Source organism: Falco cherrug, chromosome 10 (genome assembly GCF_023634085.1).
Source record: "Falco cherrug isolate bFalChe1 chromosome 10, bFalChe1.pri, whole genome shotgun sequence".
Lineage (NCBI taxonomy): Eukaryota > Metazoa > Chordata > Aves > Falconiformes > Falconidae > Falco > Falco cherrug.
The window spans coordinates 9,307,405-9,325,760 of record NC_073706.1 but is presented as its reverse complement, the minus strand read 5'-3'; the positions used below and the strand labels follow the sequence as shown (position 1 = coordinate 9,325,760).

The 18,356-nt window shown below is 40.2% G+C and overlaps 1 protein-coding gene across 2 annotated transcripts in view; it reads right to left on the bottom strand.

Moving 5' to 3' along the window:
* The window catches only part of TSHZ2 (teashirt zinc finger homeobox 2), a 232,055-nt gene that overhangs the window by 51,599 nt on the left and 162,100 nt on the right, over positions 1-18,356 (bottom strand). The gene's annotated exons all lie outside the window — the stretch shown is intronic.

The following is an 18,356-nucleotide window of genomic DNA, read 5'->3' as shown; positions in this document are numbered from 1 at the left end:
TTGTGGAGTAATTGAAAAAAAAACCCCGACCATAGATATATCCCCATGAGATTTACTGCACACCTCTGTGCTCCTACACGTACATGCTTACATTCAGCATTGTGAGATATAGCTAATATATGTCACATTAGGAGGATTATTAAACCTTCTCTATGATGTTTGAATAAGGGTATAATCATATATACACAATCCATAAATTTATACATATCTGCGCAGATGTGTGTGCATATATATATGTGTGTGTCATAAAATGCACATACTGGATACTAAACACACACATCTATAAGTAAGCACCAGAGAAAGTTTGATGAAGCAACCTAAAAAGTAGGTTACATTTTGTCAGGTCTTACAATCCCATTTCCCTGCACTTTTCATTTTGCTGATAGCCAGTAATGACCAGGTTAATTAAAATGGTCCAAAAACCCTGGGTGCTTGCCGGAGGGCAGCAGCGTAGCGAGAGCCTGCCCTTGCTGGCACTGCTCTGCTACTCGGTGGCCCACGCCACTTACTACCGAGCAGCAGCAGGAGAGGGAGAAGTTTTCCTTCCAAGGGATTCACAAGCACAATAAGATATTTACTGTATTTATTGCAGAGATCAAACCCACACACAGATGTCACATTTCTTGAATTCCATCAGTAGATCAGACAAGCAGTCTCTGGAAAGAGGACATTGCAGCCGGAAAGTTCAGAGTGTGCAGGCGTTGGAGGGCCATTCCTGCTCCGCTTTCTGTCATGCACCCTGAGCCTTTGTTGTCTCCGCAATGCTGATAAATCAATCCATCAAAAAATTTCCTCAGTGAAACTCAATCAAGAAAGGTCATGTCAGCGGGAGAGGAACAGATTAAATTAGCATCAAATTAGACATGGAAAGTGAGTTCTGTCAAAATCATCACAGCGCTCAGCACAATTAGAATATGTTAATTATGCATTTCATTAAGGTAGTGCTCTTTGAATGCGAGATGAAATGTCAGTGGTGTAGGCATCCGAAAAAAGGAAGATTGCCAGGCACAACTTTCTCTAGACAATGTGTGACACCTTCATTAACATCAAGAATCACAAGTCTGTCTTGACTTTTTTGTAAAGTATTAAACCGTTAACTGTTTGCTGGCACTCGGAGGAGGGAGAGCCATCCGCATCCCCCTCTCGCTCGGCTCTGCCAACAGCTTGCTTGCCCTGCCAGGAGCCCTGGGGACTGCCATGAGTGTCCGGTGGGTGCTGCAAAGGTAGCTGCGATTTAATGAAGCCTTTGCTGATGATGTGCTGAGGATAATGTGGCTGCCCTACGGGTACAGCTCTGGTGGGGGTGCAGCGTGGCTGAGCTACCGTGGCAAAGAGGGGGTAAGATAAGGAAAGGCAGAGGGAGGGATGGAAGGAGGGGAAAGGGTGGAACAATTTTTTTTTTTTGCCTCTGGTTGCAAGATATAATCAACCTAAAGGGGAGAGTGAGAAGAAAAAAAAAAAAAAAAAAAAAAAAAAGGGCAGCAGAGATTTGCAAACCTACATTTGACAAACCCTAATTTGGGAAATTATTTTGTATATCAAACATCTTTGATTCCTAATGATGAGCTGTTTTTCAAAGAGAAAAATGATCCCTGGTGAGCCTGGGAGGGAACTGTAGCTTCATAAAATACTACTTATAGGCTTTATTAGATGCACTATCAGATATTAGGTTCAGCGAGGATTAAGAGAAATTACATACTTTCTAGAAACATGAGAAAACCTGCCAAGTTCTGGTGACTTGGTTGGAGCCTTCTGTGCTCTCTTGGGGCCCACAGGTGGGGGACAGTTACGGACAGTCAAGCTTTCTAATCATCACCTCACTTGTACTTCTTTGCCTAAAATGAGGATATCAAAGCCAGTAGCTTTGAAATTGTGCCCATTCGCTCTGAAAGGAAGAGGCAGCAGCTTGCAGAGCTCTTCAGCACTCAGATCAGCTAGATAGTACCGAAGTTACTGGTGCACCTCATTTCCACAACCCAGCAAGCTTGTGTTGTCCTACTGCCACGGATAGCAACGGGAACAAAAACAGGACTGCCCAGCACAAAAGAAGTCTGCAAGCTGTGATCAATGCCCAAGACTTTAGTTTTAAGACACTTTGGGAATTAAAAAAGCCTCACTTTGAAAGTGTAAATTTACTTTCTGGTACCTCTCACCTTTCTTTTTGTTACTTACAAGGATGTGGTGAAAATACAATGTTGCGGTATCTCTAGTTACAGAACAATACCCTGAGTCTAATGTGATGTGCAGACCAAGTACTGTTCAACAGAAAAGCATGCTGTGTGAAATAAATTTTATCTATACAAGGGTGCTGCGCATACGGTATGTGGTACAGGTGGTAAATGGATGCGCAAACATGCGCCTTCATTGATACAGATGCAAACAGGCAGTTGTGTGCACACTTGAGTACTTGCAGAAACAACCACACGTTGTACCTGAACATTTCCACATCTAAGCCATCCCTTGGCTATTTGTTTCTCTCCCTGGCTACAAACTTCAGTCTACTGATGGTATTTAAAAGACCAGAGGACTGAGAAAGGGGTTACTGTGAATAAAGGAAATTTCAGCATGTTTTTAATGACCTTTTCTTTGGTTTATTATAGCTTTTGTAAATCCTGCTGGAGAACTCAAAGTTGCCAGATCTCCTCTCCAAAGATACATACTGCAGCTTCCAATGCCCTCAGGACTCCATTTTAATATAACAGGTTCCAATACAGTCAAAAAATGCCAGCAAGTGAGTAGGAGCCAGAGTCTACTTCAGCACACTTGGCTGGCCTCACAACTTTCTGAAATCTCTGTTTTCACTGGAGCTAGAAAAAACAGATTTTTATCATTTGAAAGAAAAACTTGAGTCCCAGAGCAAACAAGCTTTAAGATGATGTTAGTTCTGCTCACTAGCTCAGAGACAAGATGACTAAAGATAACCTGCAGTGGGCTTAGTCCTATCGGACACAGCAGCATGCGTGCAGAGCCCTGCCTCAGCTCCCGAGCAGGAGCACTGATGCCCACTTGGAGATTGCAATGGGAAATGACTTCAGTGTAATGAATTTGTTACATCATCAGTGACCTAAGGCACACATTGTTACTTTATGCATAGGTGATGCCTCTGCTTGCTGAGCTCACCGAACCACAAGGCACTTCGCTGTTCTCCCTTGACCTCACCACATCCCGCCTTGCCCACAAGCACTTTTATGTTTATCAAGAACCTAAATAAATAAATAAAGAAAATTCACGGCATGAGACAAAACTGAGTCCGCCCTAATGACAGCTACCACGTAATAGCATCTCTCAATTTCCTCTACGCAACTGGGCTTAACAGTTTAATAATTACAGGCCAAATCTAGTCATGATACAGTTTCACTGAAGACAGTGATATAAATCCTGGAATAAATATGATCTAAGTAGAGCTATGCATGTTTCATTCAGTGTTCAAATTATTATTAGTATCATCCATTTTGGGCTGACTCAAAAAGAAAAAAGTTAAGGTCATGAAAACTAGAAAGAAACAGTATCCACTTATATTTCATTTTAGGACAAACAGGACAACTCGTAGAAATCAATAGGTTTAGTTTACAGTGTTTTTTAAAAATTTTTTAACAGCTAGAAATATTTCATCAAAAGTAGAGTTCAGTGTTAATTCCAGAAAACATAATAATTAAGCACCTTGACAGAATACCTTCTGGGGGTCTGTGGAAAAACTGCATTTTTCCATCTGTACACTACTGGCCTCCAAAATTTTCACTCATCCTTGGCTTAACACTTCTTTTGTAGTAATAGGGGTCTGATCATATGCTTCGTTTCATCATTTATATGTCAGTATGACTGCTGGGGTTATAGGGCTATAAATTAACATAATTGAATGGTGAATCAAGCTCATTTATTTTTACTTTCCTTCATGATAGGAGGAAAAATATAAAGCTAAAATAAGTTTCAACCATGATCTTTCAAAAATTAGCTTTCCACCTTTAATACACACCAGAATCAGAGTTCCTTTCGCCTGAAAATAGAGAATTAAACCCTTACTTGCCACCTATCCTGATGAAGGATGGTATGTTAATGGATAGTTTTTGCAAGCAAGATGGGCCATTTTGTCTATCTAATGATTTCTATGAAAGGAAAAAAACGAAATACATATCTACAGGTGCCTCACTTGTAGGCAGCAGTAAACTGCATCAGACCATTTGCTTCATACAGCATAATTTACTTTATTCCCAACCTGGGAAAATAAGTTTGAAAGCCAGACAATATGGAAAATACTTTTTATACTAAAAAGGAGATAAGTGAAAGTTATGGATATTAGCTCATCTTAGTAGCTGTTTTGTTGCATGAAAAACTTAGCAATTTACAGTTACAAATTACAGAATTCAAAGAATGTCTTGGGTTGTACTGGACCTTAAAGATCATTAGTTCCATATCTTCCACTAGGGACACCTTCCACTAGAAAGTCACATTCCACCTGGCCTAATGCTCATACTTCTTCCAGTTAACTTAAGAAATTAACTTGGAAGATTTAGTTGTTGCTACTAGACATTTTTTCTTCATTTATTTAATCTTGGGGAAAAAAAAAAATCAATGAAAATTTGTATTTTTCATTTAAAAGTGCATAGGAAATGCTGCATGAATTTTGTGTTGTTTCATATTACAAGTTTTCATTTCATTGTGATTTTAACAACTGCAGCTTTTTTTTTTCCCCCTCCAAAACTACATTGAACCTATACTGCTGAACAGAAATTAAGAACCAGAAATTCCTGGTAATGTTATTACTTGATAATATTTGTTTGGGCTGAAACTGTACTTTCAAACTGAAACAAATAACCAATTTTCTAGAATTAATTTCAGATAAAAACCAACTTGGCTGTTTCAAAATAAACATAGCGTCTCAAATTTAATTTCTATTAGGGAGAAGCCTTTTTAAACGTGTTGTATCCCCAGCAGAAAAATATTATCTCTTCCTCATCCTTCCAGCCACTACATGGCATTGTACAAAAGAAATGGAGACATGCCCTCTGCTCTTTGGATTTTACAATCTGGTTATATGTGACATGCCTGACAGAGAGAGATGCCACTGCGTGAGTTAGTGGGAGAGATGCAAAGTGTTTAGAAGATCCAGAGAGAGATTTACATGTATAAATAGTTATTTTAAGAAAACATCTCATTCATTTACACAACTGTGGCAGTCCTCTTTAAATTCGGTAAACTGTTCTGCCCTATGGTGAAATATATGACAGAAGAATTTAAATTAGAAGAAACATAATTGGTTAATCAGAGTTTAAGGAAAATCCACTGCTTCTTAATAAGAGCTGGGTTGCCGATTGCCAAAGCCTGCGCACGGCTGTGGCGAGTGCATTAGAAATGCACCTGCAGGAGCGGCATGCATCACACAGCACGACTGCTACTGCACTCAGCAGCAAAATCAGCCTGGAAATAGCTAATTTTGCTATTCAGTGAGTGACCTGAAGACAATTCTTGTCCCAAAGAGCTCAATTTAGTATAATGACAAACCACACAGTAGACAAACAGCCAGGGGGGCAGTGGGTAACAGTCTGAGCGGGGATGTTGGCATAAATATTTTTCGGGCAAGGATAAGAGAAGCCACAGGTGACTGATAAACGCCGTGGATGCACTGTCACTCTCAAATGCACAGGGGAAGCTGATAAAAAAGCATCAGAAACAACTGGCAGGTTGCTGGTATGGACAGGACACCACAAAGATGTCCCAAAACGTACCGAGAACAAATGATGTTGAACCCAGTTGGCAAATGGAGCCGTGGATGACATTTATCGGTTGCACCCAACTGGATTCATTAATATCTTTGTCTTAAAATCTGTAAAACAGGCCCTTGTTCAAAGCCAGCCCCCACTCCCCGCTGCACTTTCCTTTATCAATGCAAAAATCCTAAGGCCTCGGTGCAATCCCAGTAATCACGGTCACAGGCACAGGATATATTTGCAGGGATGGAAGTCTCTTAAGTTGCTTTGTTAAATGCAAGACTTGGAACAGGTCTCCTCATTTCAGACCTTGACCACTGCGAGTCAGAGCAGCCCGGAGCTGAGTTCAGGAGAACAATTACTTCCACGACACTTTCATGCTACACTTATCACATGTCTCTCGACTCACAAAAGCATCTTCTTTTCACAACAACACTGGAGCAAATTGCTATGCCTTTGTTGCCAGGCAAACTCCCTGCACTATTTTCTCCCTTGCCAGTCTCCCCAGTCTCCAGCCTGCTGGGGTATTAGGACGTACTCTGAAATCAAGAGCAACTACTCTCAAAGCCAATCCACAAATAGCCCGGAGTTCACCGCACTCCGAACTGCTGTAGATGCCTGTTTCTTTGAGCCATGTTTCTGTTTGGATACACAAAGGAGGCTTTAAAGTTTCTCATGTGGGTATTCAATCCCCTCCATGAGGAGAACATTCCTGTTAATGAATTATTTTGTCAATCCCTTCTCTTACAGAAGTGCTGGCAAGGTTCAGACAGTGATGCAGGACACTGGAGCTGTCTTTTTTTTTGTCTTTTTCTTTTTTTTCTTGTTTGAAAACTTATTTTCCCCTTTTGCAGTGGAAATTAGATTTTTAACTAAGGCAGTCTTTTGGTAGAAAGGTATCTGCTTGCTGTAGAAGTTTTTTACTTTTCAGTAAAAGGCCCCACACATTCAATCTCAAATGTCTGGCATTGCGAAAAGAAAAATATCTGAGAAATAAAATTTCATTGGAAATTCTAATGAAAGCTTGTTTTTTTGTAAAAACAGGCCACAGAAATTAAAAGAATTTTCAAATTAATGAAACAAATACTCAACACAGTAGAAAAAATACCCAGCTACCTGCAAGAGAGTAAATACAAATATATTCACTTACTAAGCTAGTTTAAAGCTAAGAAAAGGGCTTTATATAGATTGAAAACATACAGGATTATTTGGTTGTCTAGTTGAACAAGCCATCTAATCTCATCCATTAACATCCTTATATGATACAAACACACTAAATAATGTTCACATAAATGAGCTGCATTGCTTTGCCAAGCATAAACATGTAAACACTGCTTCAGACACGCACACATATGTAAGTACATACAATATACCAGTTCTAAACTGTGTCTTCGCAATAAAGTTTCCCTATAATGTAGCTTGATTTTCTATATATATATATATATGCTTCAAAAGGGCTGTTAATCCTGTTCTGAAGAAAAAAAAAAACACTCAGGAGTGCACTTGAGAGTTTTGTTTCCATCACCTTCATAACTAGGAACTATATCTTATTTTAATATAATGTTATTATTTTACTGCTAAGTTTGGTCAACAAATATGTGCTTTCTCAGCTAGACTAAGAAGCTGGCTCTCACGTAGAGATGCCTACACACAGCAATCAAAGCATGTCTCAGTATTTTTGATAAGCTGAATGTGTCAAGTTCTTTAAACTTCACAGCAGAAGGGTGGATTTCCAGCCTTCAGGTCATTTCTGCTGGGTCTCTAAATTCTGTGTAGAAATCTACACACACTTGAAACATGGACATTTCCCAGTGACCCAATTAAAGCTGCATATAAGAATAAAATCCATTCCTTATTCACTTTATTTAGTTTAACTTGCCTTTTTTTTTTTGTTTGCTTTAGTTAATTTATTATTACTTTTATTTATACAGAATAGGATTTTTCCCCATAGCACTGCACTATGAATTTAGCAGAGGTGACAGCCTTTCTATATATCTACTTGTGTCTTAGAGTAGATATAAACCATAGCTATAATCTATATGCTTTGTTCCCACAGGGTTTTCTTTATATCTGACTGTATTAAAATGGATTCTGTTGGACTGAAACCCCTTAACCTGCAGATTCATTTTGCTCCTATGTAGCAACTTTTTCTCCTCGTTATCCACTGCTCCATCAAGTCCTGTGTCACCTTGCAGCGCTCACCAAATGTATTTTTCATCTTTGCTTGGATCATTGGTACAAATATTATAGTCAATACAGCTTAGAAAGAGGAAGCATTCCAGTGGTATGTCCTATTAACAATGCACTGAGAGATCCAATGGCAAGCCAGTATTTAAAACATCTAACACATTTAAATACCTAATGAGGCAAAGCATCAGGTGGACCAAGTCAAATGCCCTGGACAAATCCAGGTATATTGTGTTGTCCCAGTTACCTTTCTCAAGCAGATATGTAATCCTGTCAAAAAGACAGTATGTTTGTTTGACAAGATTTATATTCCTTGAAACCCTGCTGGCTGTCATTAATTGCATTTTACCCTCTAATTTTTTGTTAATAGAGTTCTGAGTTAATCATTGTGTTTTACTTGGAAACAAGATCAGACTAAGTGGTCCTTCTTAAAATACAGGTTACAGGTTGAAATTCTCTAAGGGACTCTAAGGAATCCTTACAAGAATGATTTCATGTAGTAAAACATCAAAAGTGAAATCTTGGTCCTACTCAAGTAAATGGTAAAACCCTGATTGGCTTCAGTAGTGAAGGAAAGAGTTCACTGAAAAGTGAAAACTGAAAAGCTAAAAAAATAACTGAAAATACGAATGCTAAGTTTAGCTTAACACTAAAAAAGAACACTAAATGGCAAGTGTTATTTGCCTCAAGATCTTTCCAGCTGTGAAATGAAATGTCAAAATTTTTGGAGAAAGCAGAAAAAAAATAGTTGAAAATCCAATTTCTCATTGAAAAATGCTTTACGTAGGAAATTTTCAATCAGCAAAATTTATACTACTGTCTCTAACCACTGCTAGCGCAATTCTTGTTTGAATCGCCTTGCAGTTATCTAAGTGTACCCCATACAGCAATAGCAATCTGTAGAGATGAGGTTTACAGCAGATGGGGATCATAATTACTAAACGAATTGATTCCCCCCTTAACTCTCAGCAGCAGTTTGAGTTACCTACAGGTAATTTTCGAGGTAAGCAAATTACGTGATTGATACAGGGATGTTACCTGATCAGGCATTGAGGGAGAGGCAGTTTATCTGACTAAGTGGTGATGGGCTTCAAAATTATCTTAATTTTGTAGATATCCATAGTACAGTCTTGCTTTGTATGCTCAACACTTACCTCCTGAATACCCAAGAGGTATTTGATACCCTATAGCTCTGGGTCTTACAAATCCAGAATGGTAGCCTTGTTTCCCAAGAGTTTTTGATACATGGGGAGTATTTGTCATCGGATACAATTCAACCGTAACAGCTGTTACAGGCTCACCGAATCAGAATAGAAGGTAATTTGGAGCACAACAAAAAGAGATAGTGCTTATTTTTAATACTACTCTGCATACAAGAAATAGAAAAAAGTAGGAGTCTGGAGTAGTTAAGAGAAATCAAAATAGTCTGAGTGATAGTTTTAAACATGTTACTTGAGCATCCAGCTGTCTCAGCTTTGTGCTGTATGCTCTTGAACTGCTGGAGCAGCAAACTGGAGGAAGATACATGCCACCTATAGAAATTTGCTTAAGTATATATGTAAACATATACCTACATGCATGTATATATTTATATGCACACATGGTTTTGGTTGAGGATTTTTCTTAGGTATTATCAGGATCACCTTCAAAAAAAAAAAAAAAAATCTCTACAGCAAGACATCTGCACTTGCTATTCCAGATACAGTCAGACACCTGAGAGAGCATAAATTCCCCTGAATATATGTATTGTTTTAACATTTATTTCCTCACCTTCTCCAAATGCCTGCTCATCTGAATTTACAATATATTGGCAGCCGTGCTGTATTTTGTGTGTGCGTGCATGGTTCTCCTTCAGTACACTATAGCAGATTAGTGCTCATTCGCCTCTTTTCCTTGCTTCTCTTCAGATCGTTACACATGACAAAACAACTGTCCTAATTACAGCAAGTGTTCCCAGCTCTGTCACCGTGACAATTACTGCAATGAGGGCTCAATATCTGCAGCAGACAGTAAAGTATTACTGCAGTTGTGTTTGATAGTGCTCAATTGTCCCCTTGAGAATTTTTCAGATCAGGCTTTTTTCCGTGGGGGTAAGGACTTCCCCCTTACTCTGCCCCCTTGCTCTGCCCACAGTGTGTTTGCTAACAGGGTTCAAAAGTTAAAGGCAAGGGGATGTAATGCAGAAAACACAGAAGTTTGTTTTTAAAGGAGAGGACCATTTGCAGATATGGGGTGTTTTTTTCCTACGTGGGCTGGACAGAACAGCTTTGTTGCCAATGAAGGAGAAAACGGATATTGGCCAGAGTGCTTGCAAACTGACCTTCTTTCTGAGTCTGCGGGTCTCTACAATACCAATGTTTTTGTGATACTTCCCTCCTTCCTTTGCTTTGCATTTGCAGGCTGATAAGCTGATATTGCTCCAAATGGGGCAAAAGACCTGAATCCAATAATACAACATCCCCTTCTGGAATCGCATCCCTGCCATCCACGCATCAGCCTGTCTTCCAGGAAGCCTCTTAGCAGGCTGGTGTGCCTGCAGCAGCAACGCTGTTGTTCCTTTAGGATTTCTTGTTTGTTTGTACGTTCTCAGGAACCAATACATTCAGACTCTCCAACCCATTTTAAGGTATGGCCCCACTTGTGACAGTTCACTCTCCACTTACGTTGAACACCTTTAACCTCACTTGCCTCCCTCATCAGCCTCTGCAATCTCAGCTAATCAGGCAGGGGATTTTAGCTGTTTCCAAAGGCAATATCATGACCTACACTACATTCACTTTATCCTGAGTGATGAAAGCAGTGTGCTCTGCATTTATAGTTCATTATGCTCCTGAAGTTGATTCATTCAGATGTTCTCCTTGGAAAACCCATAAACAATGCAGAACCAGGACCTGTCTAGCTATCTCATTTGACCAGAAACAGGAACACAAGGTCCTAATACTGAATATTGATCATGGAAGACTAATGCTGCCACAGTTAACTTGGCATGTACTGACCGGTGTACTTAAAGTCTGGATTTCTAATTTTCCTTGGTCAGGAGTAAAGCAGTATCTTATTTATCAGATAACATCTTTATTATAAACACCTCGCACAGCCTTTCCACTTCAGCCCACATGGGTTTCTTCTGCTCTTGGCATGGATCAATGAAGTCAATATTTCTGACTGCAAAGCTTTCTATGACTTACACATATTTAAAAGGATAAATCCCAATCAACAACAACTCTGCCTGAACACAACCATTATAATCCTTATCTTTGATCCTTTGGGCTACAGCAAGCAGGGAAAGGAAGGAGTACATCTTTCCAGCTCTCAGGAAATAGTTATGATGACAGCAGGAGATAAACAACGTTGCCTGGATTTGCTGGTTGGAATTTCTCCAGCAAAACCAGTAAGTGGTGCTACAGTTTCACAAGTACAAACTGGCCAGCAAGACAGTTAAACTGGTATTAACAACAGCGTTCATACCCCTTATGAACCAAAATATCAAAATGCCCTGTAGTAAGGCTCCTGAACCTCTACAACACTAAGACAGATGTTAGGATATTTGTTTCCATATGGGGAAATTGAGGCATATTAGAATAATATATTAATAATATTATCATCAAAGAAAGGGGAAGAGAGTCAGAGCCTCAGCCATGGATTTTCCATCTAGCACAGCTATACCTCTTACCAGATGAGGTTAAGTCACATAAATCAAGATGGGGAGTTGCCTAAGTTATGTTAAGGGAGTTGAATTCAATCACTATAAGGCTTGTTCTAGTCTTGTGAATTTAGTATACTACAACCATCCTTTCTTCAGCATATGGAGGCCAAAAAAGCTCAAAGAAAGCACATTTCAACTGGACTACTTTTGAGGGTTAAGTTGTTGGCCAACCCTACATTTTACAGCTACACCAGCAAACCCCACTAATACAGATGCAGCTTGTCCTGCCAAGAGTGTTTTTTAGCAGCTACATTTTTACTAGCTCCCTCAATGAAATAAGCTGTATCAGGAAAATCACTTTTTTTTTTAATACAGCTAAACCTATGCTGAAGGTTGTGCCAATATAGAAGTGTTATTAAAAAAAAAAAAATAGAAAAAGAAAGAACGACGCCCCTAACCAAAATTACTATGCTGGCAAAAGGTTTTACTGTAGACCTGATTCTAAAGGTTCCTTCAGAAAAATATTAACAGAAGAAAAGTCAAATGGGGAAAAAAGGAAGAGGAAGAGGGTAGAAAGACAGGGCGAAGAGTGAAAAGAAGAATTCCTTTTCACCCAATAGTCAAAGTGTTCTCTCTGAAGTTTTTGCTTTGCTCTAGAAACAGCTAAACAACTTCAAAAGACGTGTTTGTTTTATTGAGAGATCTAATAGATCTTTTGATATAGTGCCATATGTCCCAATTCTGCTCTCACTTATAGTCAGGAGTGAATTGTCCGAGTTCAGAGAGCGCCTTCATGAGAAAATGCCATGTTAAAAGGACCAGGGCCGAGTCCTCATCAAATCTTTAATCAGAGCTTAAAACTCAGTTTAGTATTTGCCAAAAGGGCTAGCAGGCAGAGCCCAGGAAACTCTCGACAGGCGCTCACCTGGTTTTGGTTTGCAGCACGCAGAGTCACCAGAGCAGCACTTCAGTTCCTTTGTTCAACTAAGGAAAGCGCTTGGAAGGAACAAAAGCACAGTAACTGCAATTGTAATCAGTTTTGCTCTTTTTCTTTTCCAGTGTCTCAATTTTGCATACAGTTTACACATTTTTACTTGGGGAAACTTTCTCTTCTGAAGAGAGCTTACAAAATGGCCTGTGATAAAGTTATTTCACACATATTGCACTGGCACTTTCTATACTACATAACTATCAGCATCTTAACATTGGGGCATCTCTTCACTATTTGCATTTATAGCAGACTTTGGAAGATTGAGTTATAAAAAAAGAGGCTGTCTTTGACTCATGCTTAGTCTAAACTGCTCAACGAGGTAACAGTTTTCAAAACTGCAACCATAAACCAGATAGTCCTTTAAAAAAGAAAAAGAAACAGCAGAGAAATAAAATCGTATGGACATCTTGTGCGGAGATTATTTTTTAATGTGCATATGTAAAGCACCCAGCAAAATGGATGCTTCTGTTGCCTTTGGCCACTACTATAATACGAACTATTATAATAATATATCACTCACTACATACAGTCAGAAAACTACAAACCTGAAAGGAGAGAGGCAAAGCACTCCATTGTGAATAAAGCCTTGTCAGTGAAAAGCCTTTTTAACCTAATCTCTGTTCTTATCCCCAGTAATGAATTCTACCACTGGAGCTACAGAGAGCAGTCTTACACAAGCCATAAAAGGAGAAATTCTAGTTGATTTTTCAACTCTACTACTTGTTGCTTTCTCTTTCCATTCATTAGAAATTGGCAGATCACAGATCCAATCAAACAGACTTTGTTGCCAGCCCTCTTTTGCCTTAATAAGATGTTATGGTCTCAGAAACATTCCTTATGACATAGAAAAATGTTTCCTCTTTTGTTTAAATACCAAAATGCTTGTTGATTATAATGATGTAACCCGATAACGCTCACATGCTGCACAGACCAAGTTTCTTTGTAACGCAATTCAGTCAGAAACACAGTTTCTCAGAAATTAATTTATTATGAAGGTGGCCTGAATTGAGCATGAACTTTTACATCTGTTTCGGGGTTGAAAGACAAAGAGAGAGGAGGAAAATAAAGCCAGCAACACTGCCTTAGCAAAGCAGATTATATGCAATGGGCTTTGCTGTCCCCCTTGCAAACGCGTTGCTCACGCCAGAGTCACGCAGGACGGAGGGCGCAGAGCCACACGCTAAGCCGTGCTGCTCAGCTGCCTGCCAGAAGCTCCTCTTGCATTTAGGGGGAGAAAAGATTATATATTTTTGAGGTCTAAACTGCAGAAGGAAGGTAAGGATTTAACAAAGTAAGTCAGACCGTGCTTAATTTTAAGGAAATGAACATTTTCAATACACTTGATAGACCCTAGCCACATGTTGAACATTATGCATGGTGCTGGCTTTCTACGGCTACTAAATAAAAAAATGCTTTTATGGACACCTGTTGCAGATAATACTTCCTTCTGGCAACGTGAGCACCAATTCCTTCTCCATCCCACACATGGTGTGTGCCTTTGTGTGTGTTTGCAGATGCACCTCTCCCCAATTTCTATTTATTTGTCTTAATAGCGTGGGCAGAAACTGAATCCAGATATTTTGGCTCCTTTAGCTCTGCTTTGCAACTCTTTTATCTTGCTTCTGAACCTCCTTTACAAAGAAGCGTGATGGCGCAGCTACATGACCCAACTGTTGCTGAGGCTTTGAGTGGAATTAGGTAAGAAAGAGAAACTCTGAAATGGAGGAAGAAATCCAAACCTCACTAAAGGACTTTATTCTGCCTGTGACTTGGATTGCACCTCAATAATCACAGGGTGTCATTCGGAGAGGCTCCAACAGTGCATCCAAGCAAAGTTATTTGTAATAAACGATTAACAGGGAACAATGGCCTGACCCAAAACTTATTAAAATATATATCATGAATAATATATGGGAATTGAAAAGTATAAGTGAAATAGTGGATGTAGACACAATAAAAAAGCTTTTGAAAATTCCCTCAAGTAAAATACATATTTTCAAAACTGCAAGTTTTATCCATTTTTTTCCTGAAAGTCACATCCCTCTATGACCTCAGGGTACAACAAATATATTAGACATAGATAATTTCTAAGTGTTTTTGGCCTTTTCTAGAAAAACATCAATTTTTGCAATTTGCAAGTACTTTTTCCGGCCACACACAAACCTCCTGCTCCACCTCAAAATGCACTCTTGACTTCTTTCCCAATACTTAAGCGACGCAAGCTTTTGAGAAAAACTAAGTGTAACATTGCAAGCTACACAGGTATTCGGTCATGAGAATTTTGCAAATCAGCAAGAGCAGGATTGCATACTCCTCTGTTACCTTAGGCACATATAAAAAGGGGTAAGCCTGACCCAATAGGATGCCAGCCAGAGCTTATCCAAACCCCTTGAAATTCAGGGAGTGCGGTGCCAAGCTAATAAACCCTGTTTTCCATCAGATGTATTACGTAGGGCTCAGCACCATGCCAACGCAGCCACCTGGCTTTTTGTTGGCTTGGAGCTTGAGCAGAGAAATCCTGCCCAAAATACCATGCAGAACTATCCAAAGAGAAGCCATATCACCTTTTGCAATTAACTCTTGTCATGCTCTGAATTTTTATTAGCACAGAGATGACTCATCTGGGCAGAATGGCTGAGATGCTGAAAAACAACTAGGTTGAAATGAATGCAAGCAAAGTTCTTAAATACTTTCAGAGTCCTGAAAACAAGTCTTGTTCATTGGTGTCAGAGAAGGACATTGTTTATTGCATCTCCTGCACACCCTATTTCATCAAATAACTATGGGCACCATTTTCAGGTTTTAGTACCCAACACAGCCACTAACTTTCCTTTCCCTTGCACACTCCTCAGGTGAGGATAACAGTGCTTCCTTTCTTCCAGCCACGTGGACTGCTAGTTTTGCTGGAGAGGATTGCTTCTCATTGCTCACCTGTACTGCACTAAAAGCAATGGGAATGCAATCACAGCTGGGGTTTCAAGGTGTTACATTAGTGAAGCAGCAGCGAAAGGGAAAAGGCAGCCAAGTTGTCTTTCTAACTCCTTTCAGAATCCAGAACACCAGAAATAAATCCAAGGCCCTTTTATGAACAGAATCCAAGCGTTCTCACTTGACCACTACGAGTGGACCAAGTAATTTTATTGCTAATTTTGCCTAAAGTCACTTTTGGTCCATTTCCCCCCATCTTAGTAATTTATTACTCTTATTCTTTTCATGGTGATGTTCTCTGCTTTCAGCAAGGTATTATCTTAGAAAGAACACAGCAAGGGGACACTTGTTTCTGGGGAGAAATATCGATGGCTGCTTCTCAGGGCTGGGGTCTCACGTGTTTCTTGTTTCTGTTGCATGGCTGTTTGCAGCACCTGTAGTGCTGTTTGTGCTGCCTTGGCTACGGCAGAGGCATTCACATAAATGCAGCCACTCCAGCCCCAAGACTTAATTCAGACATGCTGTTTTGGCATACCTTATCTCTGTGTTCAGCATCAGTACAAATCACCTCTGGAACCTTCTGCTTTCAGTGTAGCACATTAATATAATAATGCTACCCCCCAAAAAAATTCAATGCGAGGCAAAACCTATATGACTTTTCAGAACAAAGAAGTCAATTGACTTCTTCAAAACCACCAACAACCATGCAGCCAGAAGCAACCCTACAGCATCAAATTGACTGGTTAGAACTTAAGAACACTACTACAAAAATAGGCTAATACTGCTCAGAAGTCCCATATAAGAAAGAAAACAAACCTGAACCTGTCGCAAAAGGCCAGTTTGAGGAGAACAGCAGTCAGAGGAAGGCTTGCTGGAGCTCTCAGGAAGGGCACAAACTCTGTTCCCCATGTGTGAAGCAGGTGCAGGATATTTTGCTCAGCCCTAAGAACTTGCCCAAGATAAATAAATTCCCAAGCACACCCAGAACCTATAGCAGCTGTTCAGTGAAAACCAGCATTTTTGCAAAGTGCTAAGCACATGTGGTAGTGAAAGGCAGAGAAATTCCTAATGGGACAGATTCCTGCTTGTAAATACCTTTTAGGAAGAGAGTAGAAAACAAAACCTTCAAATGGCTAATAAATAAATAAACTAACAAACTATAACCACTTGAAAGTGACTTTTTAAAGCTTTTAAAATACTGCTGCTGAGCTTAAAATGAAAGAAAGCATCATACTTGCAAGAAAAAATACAGTTTAAAAAAAATGTTTGTCTAATAGAGAACCTGTTTCTCTAATTAAGCAATTAAGGTTCAGCAAGCAGATGTTATCATCACATAAAGGTCATTTTAAATGAAGAGAGGATGAAAAACACTGTTGTTGGAGAGTTTTATGAATGATCATCTTATGATTGGTGGCTGCTGGTTTGAAATGAAATGAGATGAGAATTGCTAGATAGTATGTTTGGGTTTTCTTCTGTTTAAAGTCAGACTTGGTAACATTGGGGTCTGCTCCCTGTGCCAGTAGAGCTCTCGCTGGTCTGCGATGCTGACTCCTTCTCCTCCCCATGTAACTCATAATGAAGTCACACTGAACTAAATCTAGGGAAGCTATTCTGGATTCACACCCATGGAAATGATAAGGGAATCAGTGCAGTTGCCTTGCTCTGTGAGTGCTGGAAAATGCGTTACTAGTGCCACAGGGTTTGCCCCCTGTTCTAAATCCCCCCTTGCTTTCACCAGTGCTGCACTGCCGTGGGGCTCTTTCCTGCTGGTATGGGATTGCTGGTCAATGCTGGTCTGCTGTTTGGTGCCTGGGATGGCCAGGGGGCTGAGCTCCCTTCTGCACAGCACTGGCCCCATCCACTCTGCACACCACCAGCAGTCCCAGGCATTGCCTGGGGGAAGCCCGGGAGCATGCTGAGGCTGGACAAACTCAAGACAGCAGTGTGCCTGCAGCCTGGCCCTATGTGGTGTCAGTAATGTGGCACTAGGGGCTTGCCTGGATCTGTCATTTCAGGAGTTTGGGTGAGCCTTGGCTCTACAGAGCACACCCGATCTTAACCCCCACGGTCCCTTTTGGACTGTCTCTAGCTCAGAGATTTTGTCTATTTCTGGTGGGAAAGGGGATGAGCGTAATCTCAATCACTTCTGGGAGAGCTTCCAGCCAACCTGATGGCACCTGCTTTCTGCCTCCTTAGAGCAGAATGCAGCAAGATGAATGGGTCAGCCATCCACTTGCATCTTTTAGCTACAGTTCATCATAACTGAGCATTAACTCTAAGATGCAGCATAAACGCTATTATTCTATAGGCACATCAAAAGAAAAAGGAAGCACAAGCAGAGGCTGGGGCATCTGAACAGGTTTAAATGGAACTGATGTGATAATTAACATCCATTGAGGGATCTGGGGGGAAGAAGAGGGACAAAACATAAAAACAATTTCCACCTTTATTTTAAGTTCTTTTGACAGATGGGAATATTTTCTGTTATGTTACTTGTGGTTTGGGTAATGAGATTAGGCCTTGCATAGCAGGAAGCAGAATTAACTTTGTTTACTTAAAGTGACACCGTCAGCTTGGAAAATCACATTTCCATCTGAAATGCACTGCCTACTATCATTACAAATAGCCCTTGAGATCATGATAACTAAAGGAGATTAGAGATGAAAAAAACCATGTTTCTCCCTCTCTCTCTCTCTTTGAAAAAATCCGCTTGGCTCACACTGCAGTTGAGAGCACTCCCTGCAGCCACGTTCCCCACTCATCTCCCTGCGACCGAGCTCCTCTATGCCCCTACACCTGAAATGCAGTTAGATGCAGGCAGGGAGCAACAGGCTGGGGGGGAGAGGGGGAAAAGGGATGAAACCCCAGCTGGCTGATCTCAGGTATCCTGAAAAAATATCCC